The sequence below is a fragment of the Equus przewalskii genome, chromosome 22 (genome assembly GCF_037783145.1).
Source record: "Equus przewalskii isolate Varuska chromosome 22, EquPr2, whole genome shotgun sequence".
NCBI classification, from domain to species: domain Eukaryota; kingdom Metazoa; phylum Chordata; class Mammalia; order Perissodactyla; family Equidae; genus Equus; species Equus przewalskii.
Window position 1 is genome coordinate 41,341,757 of NC_091852.1, and position 20,773 is coordinate 41,362,529.

The window sequence follows — 20,773 nt, forward strand, 5'->3', positions numbered from 1 at the left end:
ATATGGAGGGCTTGTTCAAAACTGTTAGTAAAAGGGAAACATCACAGCAAAATAGTAGCAAAAGTCATGAACAGGAATTCCACAGAAGAAAATAGAAATATTGAATAAGTTTATGATGAAGTGTTCAACCTTATTGATCATCAGGCAAGTGTAAACGGAAAGCATGGCAAACAATAGGTAATTGGCAAAAGTTAGACTATAGAACAGTACTAAGTTTTGTCAAGGATGGAGGAAAAGGAAACTCTTATACAGTGCTGTGAGGTACAAAATTAATAAAAAATCTCTTTAAAAAACTTTTCAAGGTAATAAATTTGAAAATATACATTCTGTAGGTCCCTGTATTAGAAGGTGTCCTTATTTGTAATAGCAACATTGCAAACAACCCAACCGCCTTTCAACGATCAACTGAATGGGTAAATTGTAATACATCATACAATAGACTATACACAATAAACATGTATGAATCTCAGAACAAGAAAGCGGAATGAAAATAGCAAGTTAAAAAATACATACAGTTTGATTCTGCTTATAAACACATTAAAAAGAGAACAAATTGAATGACATGTTGTGCATATATTTATAGCTGACAGATATAAAGAAAATCAAATGCATGATTTCATCAGCGATCGGGGAGTGGTCCTTCTGCTGGGGTAAAGGGGGATCATCCTCAGGGAGGGAAACCCAGTGAGCTCCTAAGATTTGGATAAAGTCCTATTTCTTAAGTTGTTTGGTTTGTACATGGGCAGTTCATTTTATTATTACTCTTTAAACGTTGCATACACATTGTGTCTTTAATATTTTTGGAAAATCTCATTTATAAAGTATAAAAGAAAAACATAGAAAAGAATTAGAAAATATATGCATGCCAATGAGCTTTATTGTACTAAAGAAATTCACTTTAAATTATGTTTCCAACATCTAGCTAATACTTTCTTTTTGGACTAGAATAAGAAAGATAGTTAGATGACCACATCTAGGCTTCCTCCCTCACTTTCCAACATCCTGCTCATCCTGATGGATTACCGGCAGCATTTCCCTTCTTGGGGAAGCTGAAATAATCAGTTTATTTCCTTTGAATGGCAGTTCGTCATTTTCATTGATTTCCTTTCTGTGGGTAAAATATTCTTTGATTTTTTTATGTCACTTCACTTTTCTCTTCAAGCTATCCATCTCTTCTCGGGCTTCATAACCTCTGGGAGCTCCTGTTCTCTCTCTTGTCTAACTGAGGGTGGATTTCCTTCTAAAACTGCTGAGGCATTTGTTTTCTTCATCACCCCAACTATGCATGTGTATTCCACTCTATCAATATCTGCCATAATTTAATGTAGTTGAAACTCCCTTTCTTTCTTCTTCCTGTCTCTCATGGCAAGCAACATACACAAAGGATATACGCAATAAGCAGTTTTCTTGCTGGACTGCTGTGGGCAGCGACTGGAACTTTTATAGTAAGCACTTATGCTGTTAGTGCCAGGAAGATTTCAGAGAGCATTATTCTGAGAACACCAAACCCTGTATTGCACTATTTCAGAGAGAGTTATGGGACAGTAACATGCAAACACTGACAAAAAAAAAAAAACACCCTATTTCCCACCAACCAGGTTAAACAATGCCAGTGATTGCTACTAATGCACATATTTCATATGTGTTAGAATTTTTTATGTGGCAGCCACTGTGCTGTGCTAATTATCTGTTTGTCAGTGTAAAAGCTTTGATCTGATAATGATAAGCAAAAGTCCAAATTGAAGTTGTAGGGAGAAAAAAAGAAAATTAAAAGGAGAAGAAAAGAGAAGACCAAGAGAAAAAGTCTGAAAAGAGAGAAACGAGTCTCTTTCTGTATTTTTTTTGTGTGTGTGGAAGATTAGCCCTGAGCTAACATTGCGGCCAATCCTCCTCTTTTTTGCTGAGGAAGACTGGCCCTGAGCTAACGTCTGTGCCCACCTTCCTCTATTTTATATGTGGGGTGCCTGCCACAGCATGGCTTGACAAGCAATGCATAGTCCACACCCGGGATCCAAACTGGCAAACCCCAGGCCGCCTAAGCAGAATGTGCGAACTTAACTGCTATGCCACTGGGCCAGCCCCTCTTTCTGTGTTTCTTATGTTACCTGTAATTTATAAAACTTAATCGGGAAATAAAATTCTGGATGAAGACAGAGTAGAAACAACATTTTAATTTATTGTTCTCTCTAAGGATACTGCATTTATACATGCCTTGATTTTCTCATCTGCTCTATCAAGGCTAGAAAAGCATATCAAGAAACCTAGAACCAAATACCCAAAATTTGTCATTTTTTTAATAAAATAACTTTATTCTTAATTTTCATTAAAAAATTAGGGAACACATACAATGTAAGGAATATATAAACCTGAAATCATACTATAAGTGATAATATAATATGCATAAAATATGATGGTTTTCTGTGTTACATTTGGATTTATCATATACCTAAATATACATAACCAATTATGTCAGATGTTTATGCTATTTGAATAAATATTTAAATATATGTACACATATCATTTACTGTGTAATTCTCGCTATGTAATGTAAGCGTATGGAGGTAACAAGATGTTAATTCTTTTCCTGTAGCATTTTAATCTATTGTTATTATGAACAAAGTTGAAATGAAAAACTTGCAAATATGATATTGGCACTCTTATTCATCATTTTCTATACATAGTCCTAAAAGAAGTATTGCTGGAATCAATGCATACACACTTGCAGTAAATATACTTTTCTAAATGGCTGCCTAGAAATTTAGTTTCAATTTAAACTCACCTGATGAGTTACTGAATGGCTGTTTTCACGTCCTTAACTAGATCACATTAATCTTTTAACCTTGCCAATCTGATAAACACAAATGGTATTTTGTATTTTAGTGAATTTTTTGAAATAATCCCCAAGTTTAACATCCGTCTTAAGTGGGGTTCCTTGGGAAACAGACTGAGATGCAGACTTGCCTATAGGAGGTTTCTTGGAGAATGCCGACAGAAGCAACCGTAAGAGATTGGGAAGATCTGGACAGAGGGAGCTGAACGGCAAAGCAGTTGAAAGGTGCAGTTATCAGATGATTCCCCAGGGTGATTAGGAACTGGGATGGTCTTCCTGAGTTTTCTTTCTTTTTTTTTTTTAGATTGGCACCTGAGCTAACATCTGTTGCCAATCTTCTTTTTTCTTTTCTTCTTCTTCTCCCCAAAGCCCCCCAGTATATAGCTGTATATTCTAGCTGTAGGTCCTTCTGGCTCTGCTATGTGGGACGCCGCCTCAGCATGGCTTGATGAGCGGTGCTAAGTCTACACCCAAGATCAGAACCGGCAAACCATGGGTCACGGAAGCAGAGTGCACAAACTTAACCACTCGGCCACGGGGCCTGCTCCTGAGTTTTCTTGAATTAAGGTATGCACTCACTCACCCAAAATGCCTGTATATTCCCTTTTACTGAGAGTATGTTTTACCAAGTAAGCGGCCATGTGTCCTTTGGGGAAAGGAACGGGGAGTCTCTATCATATACAGCTGCTGAGGTGTTGCAGCATCGTTCCTTCTGTGCACTGTCCTCTTCTTCAGTCAGTGGCTTCTGGCTCAGGTCCAGAAACTGGTCAGAGATTGTGTTTGTATTCGGATTGCTGCTTTCCTCTCTTGACTGTCTGTCCTTGATTTCTTTTGATTGTATAGATAAGCAGTACCCTGTTGGCTGCCCATCTATCTTGCCCCTAAGGATACTAAATTCTCACTTGCCACATTTGCTGTAGCACTTTGTCTTTGGGTTTTGTTGTTATGTCTTTTTTCTTACTTTAGGAAATATGTTATATTAATTAATAATATGCAATTTATGTGGTTCAAAGTTTCAACATTTTCTAGTAGAAGCTAGACTTCTAACTACAGGGATAATTTGCCTATCTTAATTTATTTAGATCATTAAATAAATCTTTGTATTGTCTAAGAGGTATTTTCTTATGAAATCTGAAGCTTTCTTGATCTCCTCAAAGCTGTAACTATAGCTTCAATTGAGACTTCGCTTTTCTTGAGCTTAAATTCGTATTGTATTATAGCCTTTTAAAAGGTGAAGTGGATATCTGGAAGGCTGACAACAAATCTTTGCCACAGTTTTTGGAAAATAAGTGATTTAACCCATATTATATTCTTGATCTGGATGTGTTAATGATTTATTTGAGTTATTGAGAATCTGGCAGGAAACAGCAGCATAAATGAATGAAGAAACTGTATTAACCAACCCATTAAGACAATTATAACTAGAGCATATGAATGAATTCTTCTGTTTTTCAGTTTGCACGCTTGTCAACTTTAGAAAAGCAACTGGATAAAATTGAATATTAAATCTGGAGGTGTGAACCTTTTGACAACTCGAAAATAAAAGCTTAAAATTTGGGATCAAGCTATTGAAAATTGGAAACAAATGGAAATATGAATTTTTATTAAAGTATTATGCAGGAAATTCTGATTTCAGGAAGCAAAAGGCTAAGAGCTATATTTTAACAATGAGAAGTTATCTGAGTCTCCTTAATATCCTTACAGCATGGTCAATCAAACAGGCTATAGCTGTAGGTGGCCAGATTTATTTTCCCTTGTGTTATTTTGTATTGTAAAGCCATGAAAAAGCCAATTTTTTTCTTATTTAAATCTCTTTAAGAGATAACTACACATAAAATAATAACAACGTATTGTGGATTTATTACATATATTTGCTCTATAATGAATGACAATTACAGCATAAAGGTTAGGAGAGGAGAAAAGGAAGTGCATTAAGTTTCTTATATTATACATGAAGTGACACAATACCAGGTAAAGATAGCAATAAATAAAAAGTGTACAGCAACAACAACCACTAACAAAACAAACAGCAAGCTGTAAAAAGCAAAGAGTTATAGCTAATTAGCTAACAAAGGAGATACGATGGAATCATAAAAATAATCAAAAAGAAGAGATAAGGAAAAGGGGGAAAAATAAATGGAACAAATATAAAACATGTAGTGAGATAATAGAAATAAACCAAAATATATTAATAATCACATTAAATGTGAAAATAAAGTACATTGAAAAGTAAATACACTCTCAGATTTTGTGAGAGTGGATAAAAAGCATGACAACTCTATGCCGTGTACAAGAAATACTCTTTAAATAAAGACTTGAATGGATTAAAAGTAAAATGATGGAAAAGGATATACAATGCTAATACTCATTAAGGAAATGTGGAGTACTAAGTACATTATAAAACAAAGAATATTACCAAGGATTAAGGAGGCTGTTCATTAGTGACAAAAAGTTTATTAATTCATCAATAGGACATAATCATAAACATTTATGAACCTAATAACAGAGCTTCCAGTGCATGAATCAAAAACAGATAAAATTTCAAGCAGAAGTAGATAAATCCACAATTTCTGTTGAAAAATTTAACACTTGCTCTCGATAATTGAGAAAACAATTAGAAAGAAAATCAGTAAGAATAGAGAACATTTGAAGAACGCTACCAATGAACTTGGCCTAATTGACAATCATAGAACACTTCCAGCCAAATGTAACAGAATACACATTTTGTCAGGAGTACCTGGAACATTTGCCAAATAGAATATACTCTGGACTGTAAAACAAGAACAAATGAGTTGCAAAGGATTCAAGTCATATGAAGTTTGCTCTTTGACCACAGTGGCATTCAAGTAGAAGTCAGTAGGAGAAAGATCACGGGAAAATTTTTGGAATATCTTCCAAATATTTGAAAACACAATTCTAAATGATACGTGGGTCAATCATTTCTAGGTATTAGAAATGCAAAACAAATTTATTAAAGAGTGCCTGGGCACCTTTGTCCCTGAGCATCCTGCACTCAGCATGACAGAACTCCACCCATGACCCTGAATTTTCTACTATTGCAGATAGCGAAACTCAGGCACCAAGAAAATGCTGCTCCAGGGGCTGGCCCCGTGGCCGAGTGGTTAAGTTTGCGCGCTCCGCTGCAGGCGGCTCAGTGTTTCGTTGGTTCGAGTCCTGGGCGCGGGCATGGCACCGCTCATCAAGCCACGCTGAGGCGGCGTCCAACATGCCACAGCTAGAAGAACCCACAACGAAGAATATACAACTATGTACCGGGGGACTTTGGGGAGAACAAGTGAAAAATAAAATCTTTAAGAAAAAAAAAAAAGAAAGAAAATGCTGCTCCACCTCGTTTGTTCCATGTCCTCAAAACAAGAGACAGCTGCACTCGAATACCCCGTTGGTTTGCAGTTTACGCTGCTGAAGTTTACTTGGGTGAAAAATACTTCAAAGTGCACCTTCCTTAAGACTTCATTATGAAGCGTCCCAGTACTTCTCTGTATCCATTTGCCTGCTTCTTTCTGTATTTTTTATTTCTTTGTGATTCTGTAGCTACTTATGAATTAGCACAGTATATGCAGTAGTTGTTCTTGAGGGTTAAGGAACATTTTGCAATATTAAAAACTTCATATTATCAGTTTGCATGTTTATAGGGATAGAGGTAACGTGTAAAGTGTAATACTAATTCCTTACTTGCACAGAAAAAAAAAAGACTCATGCCATTAATTACAGGATCTGAAAAGAAAAAGACAAAAAATATCAAACAATATCCAATAAATTAAAGAAGTAAATTATGATATAGGCCTTTGGCATGACTTTCTTAAAAGAGCAATATTGTGTGCTCAATATTTCACCAAACATGTTTTTTACATTCATGGTACTAATAACAAGGCATTTCAAACATATGGCTGCAATAGATATGATTTAGTAATTTGACATGTAAGGCAAATAGAAATAATGAAATAATCACTATCAAAAGGGAAACATTTTTCAGGAGGGAAAAATTCAAAATAAACTTAATAGGTAATAAGGTGTGAAAAGAATTTATTCATAAAATAAAGAGTAAATAATTCCTACTTCAACTAAATAGTATCAAAGACAAAAGTCTTTCAAATATAGTATGTCAGGGATAAAAATTATGTTAAAATATTTATTACCCTTTTAATTGAATAAACAGGAAACAAAGAAGTCAAAATTAATGAGTATTTCACTGGTTTTACACTTGTTTTTAAAGTAAAAGTTTAGACTAATGTGGACACTGAAAAGACTTTCAGTTTTAAGTATTGATTTGAAGCATTATTGAGGACAAGTCTATGAAAATGGAGGTAACAAGCTTGGTGAAGAAAAAAGTGTGCAAGACAGAAGTTAGCCCAAAAAATCATAAGAGTTTTATGCCTAATATAGAGTATTAATTGAACTTTTACTGAGAGATATGATGGTTTCAATTATGCTGTTAGCAATTTGGACAAGTGAAAGATAACATTCAGTAATTCCCAGATCTTCCTGAAGATGAAATATCTTGATGAAACTTATATCAGATTTGACCTTTCAGCTACTCTTGGGCGCACTACTGGAATTCCAAGTGAATACTGTCAAAGCAATTAGATTTGTACTAGACTTTATGAAATACACTAGAAAAATACAGAAAATTCTCAAAAAAGAAGGAAATCATGTTCTTTGACAGAAAACTGGAATTAATTTTTAGTTTGCACTATCCATACTTATTTGGTATGAATTGTTGCTTATAATTAATGCTGTTAGTAAAACCTTACAACTACAGTAAAAAAAATCAAGTTTTATTTCACCTTTTAAAAGGATTAAATGCTCACACACATAAATTTTAGAGAAACTTGTTAAAACAAATTTTATATGAAATATAAAATATGACATTCAATTTATTTAAGGAAATTATAACAAGGAAGAAATATGTTTCTGTAATTAAGAGGAACATCCAGGTAAAAATATTAAAAATAATTCTGTAATATAATTCTATTTCTGTCCATTGTAGATTTCAGGCATAGTTTAATTGAGAAGACCTTTTAAAGAAACTGAGCGATATACTGCTATTTTCAATTTTCCTTATAATATTTCAGCATTAAAATGGGAGAGAAAAATTAAGAAATATTCTTTGCACATACTGGATATTTCTTCAAGGGTCAGTAAAAACTGTAATATAATAGTGATTTTACATTGATGACATTAAAGTATTTTTAATATTTTATGGAAATGATTTATCATGCTATCTTCAATTTTCTTTAAATTGAAATTAACTAAGAAATAAATTAATATTGAAATTACTCAAAAATTTTATCTAATTAGGTAAAAATGTATCAAATTATGTGAAAATCTTGATTATATGTGAATATTAGTGATTTTGCTAAAATGCAAAAATGTTTATGAAATAAATATATGAGTTTATTATACTTATGTTTATATTTATTTTTCAAAATTGGAAGCAAACACAGTTGGTTAATTATCTTGATTTATATTTCTTAATATTCACAGATAAAGTATGTGAACAAGAAACTTTCGTTGTGTTAAGCTTCTGAGATTTGAGGGCTGTTTTTACTGTCCATTCTGATTAAAACAGTGACCAATAGTTAGTTCTTTATTTTAATTAATTATATTAATATCTTTATGAAATGAGCATGAGTGTGCCTAAGAGGCACGCAATATATACCCTCAGAACGTCCTGAAATGCCTACTTCAAACTTCCAAGTTTTGGACGCCTTTAATTCCCCACTAGGACTTGGCAGCAGCCAGCCCTGGTCTGCAGCTCACCTTGCTGCTTTTCGCTGCGCCCTGGTTCTCTCATGCGTGTCGAGAGGCACCTGGGATGCCCTTGGGACCCAGGGATGCCTACATCAGCTGTGCAGGTCTTTCTGGAAAGACCCAGGGAAGGGCTCACTCGGGCCCGGATGGGGTTTCTGGGCCGTTTTTGTGAGGGAAATCTGGAGTTCAGGAAACCCCAATCAACAGCCGGAGGCTGTGGGCTGAGAGTGAGCAAGTCCTCTTGACCTTGAGGACTCTGCCTCATGGAGAGAGAGAAGTGCAGCTGTGGGGAGGTGAGGACAATCAGAGTCAGTCCTCAGAAGCTCCAGGCTCAGGGTCAGGTCCCCTCTTGCTGAGGTCTCAAGGTGGTTCTGGTGCCAGGCGCTGTACTAGAAAAGGAGATACAGAGCTAAAATACACATTTCCAGATGTCAAAGGAACTTACACATTAGTGTGGTTCTGTTTGGAATGTTTATGTGATTCCTATGTAATCATTTCTGAACTAATGAGTAACCATTGGAAATGAAATCATGAAAATGAAAACATTTTAATAAAAAAAGATGATAGTTATATAAATGCAAATTGTTATTTTTGCTGTTCTTAGGCCTTTGATTTGGGTCATTAATTTTTATCTTTGAATTTAGTCCGTGAATTAGAATTTCAGGAAAAAATGTGGTTAAAAGTGTACCAGGTATGGTATGCTCTTGGCTGCTTGATGGAGCTTAGCACATAGAATGTCCTAGATCAAAGTAGGTCATGAATGCAGGTAGGTTTTGGAGTAGACAGGAATTAGAAATTTTCTATTCTTGCATTTAAAATATAAATTTAAATGGAAAGAATTTACTTCCTGTAGAATGAACAGACCTCAGCATTTTCCGGATAAATCTTGTACTCCCAGATCACTGTTCTCTTCCTGCCTTGTGGGCTGTCCATGCTCCCTTCTCTTATACTTAACGTTTCCCCCATCACATACTCATCTCACTCTGCTTGTTTTTCTGTATCCAGTTAATTGTTTAGTTTCGTTATTCTGCTAACTCACACTGAGATGTTCCTTTAGAGTTGTACATTTGCGTGGATATACATTTACTCATGTAGTTAAGATTTTGAGGTAATAAGTTTTAGGAAAACCCAACTGAGTTATCCAACCCACTCTGTGTGATATTTGCATGTTATTCAAGGCATATCTATAATAATCTCTTCAGAAAGTGAAATCTATACTCCCACATGAGCAGAGAGTGCTAAATTTTTAATAAGTTCCTTAGGGTTTTGGTTTTTATGTGATGCTTTCAAAGATTGCATTATAATTTAGGAGTGAGAAAATGTTATAGTTTTTACCAGTAAGTGTTAAACTATCATTACATTCCTTTGTCAGTCTTCCATACTTTGTTTTCCATATTTAAACAGAAGAAAGCTTCTGAAACTACTTGGAAGGCAAGATATCTAAACCGTGATTTCCTCATTTATGTAATAAAGGGTAATGACAGTACTTACATTATAGTTTTGTGGTGAGGATTAAATGGAATTCCAGCCCCTATCATGTAGGAGAGTTCCTGGCTCAGAGGAAGTATTCAATACATTTTAGTTATTATTATTAGACAGTGACTCTAAGCATAGACAGTGATATATATTGTCTATGAGATTGGGTATTTGGAGGTTGATCACCAATTGGTATGTCAGATCCCCTTATAAACAAATTGGTCATTACACTGAATTATGCCAAAAAGCAGTTGGTTGAAAGTGAAATTTAACAAATAGTGCCATCCATAGATTGTTCAGTAATTACCTCTTTTTATGAATGAAAGATAGAATCTAGCCATTTTAGGTCAATTAATTTAGTCCCTACTACCCATATACAAAGCAATTTTATAAGATAAGTGAATACCAGAGAACAATAAAACATCTGACTTTAATATTGCTCCTATTACTTAAAATTTTTTTTGGTTCACCATTTTAATACTTTTTTTTTCTTTTATACAAATCTTTATTTTATCTTATTCTTCTGGTGGATGATTTTCCATCTGTCCCATTTCTGAGCCAAATCTTTCAGGCTGCATGTGAGTTTCTTAATTTCAAGTTTGGTTTCTATGAGGTCTTAAATATTTCATAGGTAACATTTTATTATTTCACTTACACAAGCATATTAGAATTTTTAAAAGTCTACTCATGATATTTATGGAAAGATTTTGTAAGAATCATGGGATTTCATGAAAATAAGTATATTTTTATTTTGGAAATTATCAAATATATGCAAAAGTAAAGCGAATATAATAATCAACTTTATATAACACAGTTATAGCAGTCAATTGTAATTGTTTGTTTTTCTTTCAAGAAATATATATTTTAAAATATATATGTATGATATAAATACATAAACAAATATATAAAACATAAATATAAATGATGTACCTATGGCTCAGGAGAAATATAATGATTTTCTCATGAGTGTATCTTTCTCATTTCTGTAAAATGAGAGCTCTGTAAAATTTAATTGATCAGTGATGAGCTAACCATTGAAGAAAAATAACACAAACTAATAATTGCCCTATGGTCTTGTCCAACTATGAATTATATAGTGATTTTCTAAAACCACTGAGCATATGATTTGTAGGAGTCTTGAGTTAGTGTCTAATTTTCAACCCACTTACTTCCTTGAGCTTGTAAAGAAAAAAAATTCGTGTGTAACTAAATGAAAAGGAAAAATAAGTCTCTCCATCTGTGTGTAGAAGTTATACTTGTTTTTTCTTTCTAAATATAAATTCTTAATTGGAGAAAATCTATTTTACATCCACTGGATCATTAACAGTGTACATCCAATCTAAATATTCATACAAAATGACGTAGTCCTCACTCTCTTTCAATTCCTGTGTCTGATCAGACATCAAAAGAAATATCTCTCAGATGTAGCTTTTTATATCCATTCCAATATACCCTAATAATCAATAGGTATCAATAAAATTTGGCATAGTTCTTCCTGGTATCTTTCCAGTGGCTGTCTTGTTTTGATAACTGGGATCAAACAGTTGATGTTCATGTATGTTAATTGACTTGGATAATTGGGACTGATCTTTGCTAATTTTGGTCTGCCACAGCAGTAAACAGCAGACAATTGCCCCAGGAAACCATATCTTTTCCCTTCTAGCATTTGTCTGGTACTAAAAGCTTTTAACTTGGGCCCACATGATCTCTTGTTCTCTAATTATGACAAGCAAGTAAATTCATTCAATTTTCTAAGGAAAGGAGGTTCATGCGAAAAGTCAAAGCAATCATCACCCTTTAAACACCTTCAAGAGAAATAAAACTACAGAAAACTGGGGGAGAGGGGAACTATTAATAACATGTCTATGAAGTTTTCCCCTAAGGTTGGAAATAGGTCAAGAATATCCATTCTTGGGGCTGGTCTGGTGGCGCAGAGGTTAAGTTTGCACGTTTGGCTTCTCGGCAGCCCAGGGTTCGCCGGTTCAGATCCTGGGTGCGGACATGGCACCGCTTGGCACACCATGCTGTGGTAGGCGTCCCACATACAAAGTAGAGGAAGATGGGCATGTATGTTAGCTCAGGGCCAGGCTTCCTCAGCAACAAAGAGGAGGACTGTCAGTAGTTAGCTCAAGGCTAATCTTCCTCAAAAAAAAAAAAAAAAAAAGAATATCCATTCTCATCACTCCTACTGGAAATTTTAGCCAGAGCAATGAGGAAAGACAAAGATTTCTTTTAAAGGCATACATATTGGAAAGGAAGAAATAAAACTGTATCTATTCACAGACAACACAAAGTCTGTGTAGAAAATCCCAAGGAATCTAAGAACAAAAACCAAACAAAATTCTAAGAACAATGAAGAGTTTAGCAAAGTTACAAGATATGGGACAGCACACAATTATATTTCTATATAATAGCAACATGCAACTGAAAAACCAATTAAAAGTACGATACCATTTACAATAGCTCCAACAAATATAACGTGTAAATTTAATAAAATTTCAGAATCTCTTTGCGGAAGACTGCAACATGCTGATAAAAGAGATAAAAGAAGACCTACATAAGTGGAAAGATGTTTTCCCAGACTGGAAGATTCAACATAAAAAGATTTTTAATTCTCCCCAAATAGATCTATAGATTTAATGCAATATCAATAAAAAACCCAAAAGGACTTTTACAAATAGAGATTCAAAAACTGATTCAAAAAGCATATGGAAGGGCAAAGAAATGAGAATAGGTAAAACAATTTTAAAAAATAATAAAATTAGAGGAGTCACACTGCTCAATTTTAAGAATTACTATAAAGCAATAAGATGTGGTTTCAGTAAAGAGATAGACACACAGATCAATAGAACAGAATAGAGAGTCTAGAAGTATATTCACACAAAGTATGGCCATTTGCTCTTTGACAAAGTTGAGAAAGAAATGCAATTAATAAAGGAGGAGATGATGTTGAAACAATTGGTCATCCATATGTAAAATAAAAATGAAAGGAAAAGATAAAAAAGAATCTGAACTGAAACATCTTACTTTATACAAAAATTTACTCAAAATGGATCACAGATATAAATGTAAAACATAAAACTATGAAACATTTAGAAGGAAATATGTGAGAAAATCTGGTACTAGGCAGAGCTTTTAGGCATGACACCAAAAGCACAATCCATAAATTGAAAAAAGTAATTGGACATCATCAGAATTAAAAGCTTTCACTCTCTGAGAGGCACTATTAAGAGAGTGAAACGACAAACTACAGACTTGGAGAACATATTTGCAAATCAAAAATTCAACAAAGGGCTAGAATGTCAGAATGTATAAACAAGTCTCAAATCTCAACAGTAAGAAAATACATAATTAAAACTGGGTGGGGCTGGCTGGGTGATGCAGCGGTTAAGTTCGCTTATTCCTCTTCGGAGGCCCGGGTTCTCCAGCTCGGATCTTCAGTGTGGAATTGGCACCACTTGGCAAGCCATGCTGTGGCAGACATCCCACATATAAAGTAGAGGAAGAGAGGCACAGATGTTAGCTCAGGGCCAGTCTTCCTCAGCACAAAAAAAAAAAAAAAAAGAAAAAAAGTGGAGGATCAGCAGCAGATGTTAGCTCAAGGCTAATCTTCCTCAAAAGAAAAAGGGGGTAAAAACTTGAACAGACACTTCACAAAAGAGTCTAGAAGGATGGCAAGTTAAGTACATGGAAACGTAACATCATTAGTCATTAAACAAATGCAAATTAAAACCACAATGAGATACCACTACACACCTTCTAGAATGGCTAAAATAAAAAATACAGTACTAAGGGCTGATGAGAATATAGAGCAAATGTAACTCTTCTCTGTTGGTGGGAAAGCAACGTGTTTCAGCTACAGAGTTTCTCACAACTACCGAATGACCCAGCTATCCCACTCCTGCGTATGTAACCAAAAGAGATGAAAGCTTATCACACTAAAACTTATACATGGATGTCAGTAGCAGCTCTATGCAAAATTTCCCAATAAGAATTTACCTTCAGCAGATGAATGGATAAACTGTGGTACATCCATACAATAAAAAAGGACAAACTTTTGATAAACAACAATTTGGGTGGATCTCAAGATCTTTCTCCAGAGTGATAAAAACTCGTCTCCAAAGTTTACATACTATAATGATTCCATTCTAGAAAAGACAAAATGGTAGTGATGGTGAACAGATGAGCAGTACTGGGAGTAGGGACTGGGGGAGGACGTGACTAGAAGGGGATAGCAGGAGGAAGGTTTTAGAGGTGATGGAACAGTATCGGATGTTGACTTCAGTGGTGGCAACATGGATATCTTTATGATTTAAAATTTATATAACTGTACAACAGAAAGCAAGAGTCAATTTCATTGAATCAAAAAATTACACACATACCCTTGTGCACATGCATAATTATTTTATGGTTTATATAAGATTTAAAAGGACGTTGAGTGCAAATAAAGGACACATAACGAACCCTGTAAAGATTACTTTCAGTTGACACAGGATTGTTAAATTTTTTAAATGAAGTAGTTACCACACAGTTGTTATGATACCACAGAATACCGAATAATTGATTGAAAAGAAAAAATTTGCTCAAGAAATTCTCTCAGAACTCAAAAGAGATGATAAAGAGATGACTGCAATAAATAAAAAGATTAAGAGATGGAGAGAGCTATATGTAAACTGACAAAAGAGCAGATGGGGGTGAAATAATAAAGTACAATTTCCTAAACTGAGAAGGTTTAGACTTGTCAGATCAAAATGACGAGAAAAAAAATGATGAAAAGAGATGCATATCTAAACTTATACCTGTGACACTTTTGAATTTCAAGAATAATGAACAAATCTTAAGCTATTCGGTGTTGGAAGAATGAGTGGCCAACCTATAAGAAAAACACAAATCCATGTTATTACCTTTCACCTGTGGTTTTGTTATATGACAACAGAAATTCCCATTATTTTGGTTGGTCCTAATGTCTAAATGTATTGTGTAAAAGTATAGCCCATCATTCTTGTCCCTGTGACTGGTTCTGGAAGGAGGACCTAACCTAGACAAAAGTCATTCAGAGTGCAATCCCTGTGAGCAAAGACTGATCCAGGCTTGTTAAATTCAAAGCAGAATGAACTTGGGACTTTTGCTTTGAATGTGCTTAGTACTGTGCTGATGTGAGCCTTGAAATTTCTGCTGCCACCTCGTCATCATGGAGTTAATCAGCTTAAGGCTGACGGTGACACAGATCGAAGTCATGCAGTGGATGCTACTGACAATGTGGAACACAAAAATAAGGCACCTCTGAGGCGAGACTGCTTTTTGACTCTTTGGCTCCATAAGTCAATGAATTTCTTCTTGTGTTTAAGACAGTCCAGGCTGGATTTTCTCTTATGTGGAATAAAATGCATCTTGAAGGATCAAACATTTTAATTTTCATATTTTATTTGTATTTCCTTTGTTCCTTACAATTAAGAAGAATTCAATAACAAAACAACTTTCATTTTTTTCTTTAATAATTTTCAGTATCCTAATTAAGATTATATTTGTTCAAGTAAACGTGGTTCTATATTCTGTAACTAAAGTTAATATTATTTGTTTATATTCAACATTAATACATCATAATCGTTTCCACTTCTTTACTCTATGTAGCAAATATATGCTCTAAACCTACCTCAGACCATTTTTTATTCCTTCATGATATTTTGAAAATGAATGGGGGAACCTTGGCTGAAAATATTCATGCAAATGTTGGTCTTACATATATATGAATTCAATTTCCAAGTGATTTATTGACTATGTATATTGTATGTCATAAGAAAATGAACCACTAAATCTTTTGATATTATTTCACCATACGGAAGGTCTAATGTGAATCCTTCAAAAGATTTATTTAATGTCTAAAAGTTTTCCTCATTTTAACTTTTTCCTTACTTTATGATTCCATGGCTAAGAATCTATATACATATTTATAAGAATGGGCAATAAACCATTCAGTAATTTAAAAATCACATATGAGAAGACAATCTTGTATAATTTATAACCAAATAATTGCTTAAAATAAGTTCATAAATCTGTTGCAAGTTAGATCACTATATTCATTAGTGGGCAGATAAACAACACTTTTAAAACGTCAATAGTAATTTTAGTTATATGTATGTTTAAAATAAATTAGAGCAATACAATATAGAGCAGACAGAAAATAGAAAGCAAATGTAAATGATTAAACTGAGTGTCTTTACTCGCTAAAGCATTCTGACCAACAGTATGATCACCAAAAGTCACTGTTCAGAAAAGTATCGGGATGCTGAAGTCAAGAGACTATAAGGGTTAGAACCATGAATTTCTTTGAAATCAAGATTAAACTCTGTGATCAGATTACCTTAATATGTATGAAACTGAATTTATGTATATGAATTTCTCCCAGTAGCTAGATTTTAATAAGAAGCCATCTGGATCTGTTTGGCATCATAAGCTACAAGCCTACGTCAGTGTTTTCACACGATAGACCATGACCACCCAAAAGTCAAATACCACGCAGGAAAAAAGTAGCAGATTCACCAAGAAAGGGTTGGCGTAACATTGCAATCTCGAACACTTATAAATGATAAAATCAGACATTTTAGAGTTAGAAAAAATTTTAGTATATTTTTGTTTTGATCCATCTCTCTGTTTGGTTAAACAAAGATTTTGTCTCGCATCTGTAAATAAAATACAAAATGAAATTTTAGAAAACAAAATTTCATAGCTTTAAAAATGACTAGAAATGACTTCATTAATCTATTCGTTAGATTTATCTTCATAACTGATTCTCTTTACTCATTGTGAATTAAAATTTATATTTCAAATAAATGAAATGGCCTTGTAGATATTAATGAAATTTAACTTAGAGTTAATTTAAATACATTATATCTATAAATGTTCAGAACTTTAAATAGAGGTGCATGCTTGTATTTCTAGAAAGACAATTCAATAAAAATAAATTCCAAATGAAAATTTTATGTGTATATATATATATAATTAGTGATTAGGTTCAAGTGATTAGGTTTAAGATTCTTTGTTATTGCCAGTATTTTTACCAATGGTAATTTATATTTTAGAGAGTAAAATTGTTTTGTTTTCTTTAAAAAATAGCATTTACATTTTTCTGACAAAAATACAGACTGTTGTGGACAATTTGGAAAACAAAGAAAAGCACGATAAAGAAAAAATTAAAAATTGTTTATTCATTCAATTACCTACAGAAAACAGTTCAAATTTCAGCTGATATTCTTAGAGTTTTTTAGAAGCAAATTAACTTCTTAATTGATAATATGCCTTCATGCATAAAAATATAACCACTTGCCAAAAAAGTGGATTCATCAGTTATTTAGAAGATCGATTCAAAACTATTTGATTTACTTTCCTCAGAGCGGTTGAAACGATATTAGTGAAAACTTAGAGAAAGCTGGAGCCATTTCTTTTAAAACTTGCTAGTTAGTAGAATGATCACTCATTCTTTTTAAGAAGACATATTTTATGTGTACATGTATGTTTGTATAATTTATTTGTTTGGGGGATATGAGATTTGATTAATTTTAATTAATTGTTCAATGGTAATAATGACTAAACTCACAAACATGAAAATTCACATGGCTGGACCATTTCCTTTGTGAGACAGCCTCGACGCCTTGCATCTCAGCTGGTCAGCTTCTGTGAATTGCCAACAATCTTGGAAGATAACAAGGTGGATCCAAAAAGAAATCACTTGGTTGACTAGTGGTACTAAGGACTAGGGAGAGAATGATAGCTCATTTTATGTAATTATATTTGTTTGCCAATGTAGAACTATTAACTTCAAAGGGACTTCAACTCACTGGGAGGAAAGCTCTGGGAATAATGCAGTTGGTTGACTATGTGTGAGGTTGGGTATTACTATCGCAGAAGCTATTTTTCATAGTGGCTTTCCAAAGCCAGTCTCTTAGGAATTTCATTTGACTATAATGGAGTGAGGAATGAGGGTTATTTCTGAAGAGAAAGTGTATTTTGGAAAAACAAAGTTATTTTTATTTTGTTTTGTTTTCTTAAATAATAAATAATCTAAAAACATGCAGCTTACCACCGCCACCACGATAGGCTTGTAAAAACTATATGGAATAGGAAGGTTTGGAGAAAGGAGGAAGTTCAGTGGAGTCTTTTGGGATTAAACTTAATGAATATTAATGCCGAATAATACATGTGGGACAGTAAAGAAGGCCATGGATACAACATAAGACTATAGAAAATGAATAGATGAGAGAAAATAGTAAATTGCACGCGTAGGAGACAAGATTACAGGAAGGAAAAAGAATCAAAACTATTCAAAGCTGCTTTCCTCAGCAAGCTTTTTATTTAAAGGGTGAGGATGAATTCTATTCTTTACAGTCTATGACATACTAAAAACTTGAGGACTTTTTAATTCCAGGTTCTCTATGCTGGTAAATATCATTGAAAAGCTGTCCTATCAAGTTTTGAAGAAAAAAATTAACAGACTCGAGGAACGTCCTTTAAAGTAATCAGTGGGTCTTAACCATAGCTGCCCATTAGAATCACCTGGGCAGACTTTGGAACTCCAATGCCTAAGGCACGCTCCAGTCTATTTAATTAAGAACCCTACATGTGGACCCAAATGTCAGTACTTTTTAAAGTTCTCTACATGAATCCAATGTGCAATTATGTATGCAAATCAAAGCACTACAGCAGTATTTCTCAAGATGTGGTCCTCAGGCTTCCTACATCAGAATCACCCCAGATATTAATAAATAAATTCCTGAACTGAACCCCGAATGTCTTGAATCAGAATGTTTGTCGATGGGGATGTGAAATCTGCACTTTTAACAAGCAGATATTTTTAGTTATAAGATCATATGTGTTTTTTTTTTTTTTTTTTAATTTGGGCAAATAAAATGACAATAGAATGAACTGGGTAAAATTGAATACATTGAATCTTCTCCTTAAAGAAGTTGATTATTTTTTTATGAAGAAACTATTACAAATCTTTTCATTATTACAAAAAAAATTCTGCTTAAGGTTAGAACTCTCAGAAATGTAACTAACATGTATTTACATTATTTTATTTAATTTTCACAAAGCCTCTATAAGGTAGGTCCAAACACCAATTAAGTTCAGAGAAATAACTATCACATACAAAATTATAGAACTAGATTGTAGTAAGGGAAGCAAGATCTGAATTTGTATCTCTTTAAATCTGAATCCTGTGCTTTATCCTATCAGGTGATTCTCCCTGGCTTCTCTCCGGTCACCATCTTTTAGCATCTCTATTTCTTCCCTATAACCTACCTTTACTGTTCTTGGTGCAAACCATTCATCTTGTCAGCACCCCAGTGTCTTCCTTTCATTCTTATAACTTTCTATCTGTAATAATATCGTCATCCATTTTGTTGCCTCCGGTAGCCCGTGACTTCTGAGAAGTTAAAGAATAGAGCTTCGAAAGATCTCAAAGACTCTGTTTTCCCAACCATTCATTTCTCAGCCAAAGAATTTGCAGAAATTCATTGGAATGACTTTAATCATCACTTAACTTGTAGCCATGGTTAAAACTTAGGCTTTGTCATTATTTAAAATTCAGTGTTCATTGTTTTTCCCATCCCCAAAACACACAATAAAGTCTTTGAATGTAAAAATTATAGTCTGTCTTTTATATTACTGTTTTATAATAGGTAGAATAATGCCTGCTTTATAGGACATGAAAATAATTATTGGGAGGCACTCAAGTTGTTTTTCCTATTTCCATCTCTAAAATCTTTCTTATTCCATTCCTTCTAATTCTAAGTAGCATTTCTATTGTGGTTTCTTGTTGCTTAACAATCACATCCCATTCTCCTAATTTGGGATTCTGGTTTTGGCTTCAGTTGACTCCCTAACCTGCCTAGATTTCATGGCTTACTTATCCAACATTTTCCACCAGCACTACTTAATTTACTTTTTGACATGCCATCATTTCTTCCTCAGCAACCACTAGGATACATAAACTCAACTGCCAGGTTTCCTCAGTCCTGGTCTAAAGCTCTCAGGCATGTTAGAGTCAGATAACTGAACTTGATAAAATCTTTTCTCAATTGAGCTGCTAAAAAAAAAACCTTCTTTTCTTTTTTCATTGTGAGGAAGATTGGCCCTGAGCTAACATCTATTGCCAATCTTCCTCTTTTTGCTTGAGGAAGATTGTCAGTGAGCTAACATCTGTGCCAATCTTCCTCTATTTTATATGGGATGCTGCCACAGCACGGCTTGACAAGCAGTGCTAGGTCGGTGCCCAGGATCCAAACCTGTGAATCCCAGGCTACCGAAGAGGAGCGCACAAACTTGACCACTACATCACCAGGCCAGCCCCAAACCTTCATTTTTTGTTGACAATGTACAATCATTCTCCTTTGAAATCCTCCTTACTGTATAATTACCATAGTGCTCAGTCTCTTTTCAAATTCCTTCAATTCTTCCATGTCCAGGAAGTTTTCTAGAATGATTCCAACCAATCCTATGTTCCTTCTCCTTGCACACTTACTGTTTTGTTTGTTTATCTGGAGCTACTTCCTCTTTTGTTCTTTTTTATTCTTATCGCTTGTATTAAAGTGTAAATTCTCCCAAAGTAATGATCATTTCTATTCCTCCTATGTACATCTAGCATGCAAATCTCACTGCTATTTTGCATAGATGACATTTTAAAGCAAATAGTCAAAT

The 20,773-nt window shown here is 34.0% G+C and overlaps 1 long non-coding RNA gene across 1 annotated transcript in view; it reads left to right on the forward strand.

Moving 5' to 3' along the window:
- The window catches only part of LOC139078557 (uncharacterized), a 96,009-nt gene extending 77,154 nt beyond the window's left edge, over window positions 1-18,855 (forward strand). The window contains exon 4 of the long non-coding RNA XR_011531571.1: window positions 18,501-18,855. This is a non-coding gene — a long non-coding RNA (uncharacterized lncRNA). The remainder of the gene's footprint in view (window positions 1-18,500) is intronic.
- Window positions 18,856-20,773: the final 1,918 nt, after the last annotated feature.